Here is a 2,500-nt window from a genome sequence, read left to right on the forward strand (position 1 = left end):
ATACATATATATAAATATATAGATAAATAGATAGTTATATAGAAAAATAGGTAGACAGATAGATGGATAAAGACAGATAGATGGATAGACAGATAGATAGATGAATATATAGAGATAGATAGACAGATAGATAGATGAATATATAGACAGATAGATAAATATATAGACAGATAGATGGATAGACAGATTGATAGATGAATACATAGACAGGCGGATAAACAGACAAACTGATAAATGGATAGACAGACGAATAGACAGACAAATGAATAAATGGAGAAATAAACAGACATACAGATGAATAGATAGATAGACAGATAGCTATAACTTCTGCCACGAGAGAGAGCGAATTTATCCGAACCCTGTTAAATTATATTTATCGTTAATTCCCTCGCTCTGCTTGTCATTATTTGCATCAATGATTCAGAACTTCACGACACGATGCGGGGTTTGGATGCGAACAGAATTTACAATATGTGAACAGGGTAGGGATAAAATGGTGGTGGTGGTTGATGGTTGGTGGTGGTGGTGGTGGTGGTGGTGGTGGTGGTGGTGGTGGTTGGTGGTGGTAGTGGTGGTGGAGGTGGTGGTGGTGGTGATTGGTGGTGGTGGTGGTGGTGGTTGGTGGTGGTGGTGGTGATTGTGATGATGATGATGATGATGATGATGATGATGATGATGATGATGATGATGATGATGATGATGGTGATGATAATTATAATAATAATAATATCAATAATAATAATAACATAATAATAACAATAACAACATATAGATACCCAAATATATATTAAACAACATATCGCGAACGTGTTTGATTTGAGCAGATATCTGAATACATGAAAAAAAAAATGTATGGACAACCACCGCTCTCTTTGATATATGAACAGGAATCAAAACAGACGAAAATAACAAGAAAACAGGTTTGAACAAAAGACACAGTAAGTTAATTTATTTGTTTACTGTTTAGTTCATTTGTTTAAGAAATGTCGATGCCTTGTAAGTATATATGAAGGTGTGTGTGTGTGTGTGTGTGTGTGTGTGTGTGTGTGTGTGTGTGTGTGTGTGTGTGTGTGTGTGTGTGTGTGTGTGTGTGTGTGTGTGTGTGTGTGTGTGTGTGTGTATTCGCGCGATCATGCGCATGTACATATGCGTATCCCTGTATGCGTATAGACTCGTATACCCATGCATGTACCGTACGCGTATATACACAACAACGCTTACGAATCAAGGAGATTCTCAGCGAAACCAAGACATCCACGCAGCATAAAGCTCTACAAAGCTTACTCATGCCCAGCATGTCTTACGACATGACACAGCCGCGGAAAGAAAGTCAGGAAGCGAGAGAGATATGAAAGAGAGTTGACCGTCCGCGCCCGACGTCGCCTGCTCGGCCTGTGAATTCCCAAGGCAGGAGACGCCACGGATAAGGATAAGGATAAGGATAAGGATGAGGATGATAGTGATAGTGGTAAGTGGTGGTGGTGAATGGTGGTGGTGGTGGTGGTGGTGGTGGTGAATGGTGGTGGTGGTGGTTTGGTGGTGTGGTGGTGGTGATGGTGGTGGTGATGGTGGTGGTGGTGTGGTGGTTATTATGATGATGATGATGGTGATACTACTACTACTACTACTAATAATAATAATAATAATAATTATAATAATAATAATAATAATAATAATAATAGCAATGATAGCGATAATGATAACGACGACTATAATGAAAATGATAATGCCGATTACAGATGGCGATTCAGGGTCACTCTCTGCCCTGTGGTTTCTGCCTTCGCCTCGCATTGAGACACACTCCTAATAAAGTTAATTTTACTTTGATTTTAGCTTTGACTTTTTGTCATCGACGTCAACTTTAACTCCGATGTTATTGACCTTTTAACTTTAACTAAAATATTTAAACTTTTTTTAAACTCTGACTTTGCATTTAACTTCGCTTTCGTTCGGATGCTGGTGATGACATGAGTGATTATGAGCCGTTGTGGTGATGTCGGGTGAACGATGACCACGAGGCGATGACATGAGTGAAAAATGATTCCTCGACGTGAGAGATATGAGTGACAGTGACAGACAGTGACAGTGACATGGTGTGACAGGAGTGACGCTGGTCTGCAGCGGTGATAAGGGCTGATGGCGTCACGAGATTAGGATCGAGATGGTTTGGCCTCCTTTGTGACGTCATGAGAATAGGACCGAGGTGGTTTGGCCTCCTTTGTGACGTCACGAATTTAGGACCGAGGTGGTTTGTCTTTTTTGTGACGTCACTAGTTTAGGACCGAGGTGGTTTGGCCTCCTTAGTGACGTCACGAGACGAGGACCGAGATGAGGTCACGTAAGAAAATAAGGAAGAGAAGGAGGATACGCGAACCTCGACGCCGTGGCTCTGGCGTGTGACAAAACAAAGAAATTACAATAAAGAAATGACAACAAGACGTTAAAAAGCTCCAGACTGTCACGCCTCATGACAGGTGACTGTCGGATCTGATGGCGCCGC

General features: G+C 41.3%; 1 protein-coding gene across 1 annotated transcript in view; it reads right to left on the bottom strand.

The window, feature by feature from the left end:
• Positions 1-2,500, bottom strand: part of LOC119578982 (BMP-binding endothelial regulator protein-like) — a gene marked incomplete in the record, with an annotated part of 108,766 nt that overhangs the window by 105,314 nt on the left and 952 nt on the right.

Source organism: Penaeus monodon, chromosome 11 (assembly GCF_015228065.2).
Source record: "Penaeus monodon isolate SGIC_2016 chromosome 11, NSTDA_Pmon_1, whole genome shotgun sequence".
Taxonomy (NCBI): domain Eukaryota; kingdom Metazoa; phylum Arthropoda; class Malacostraca; order Decapoda; family Penaeidae; genus Penaeus; species Penaeus monodon.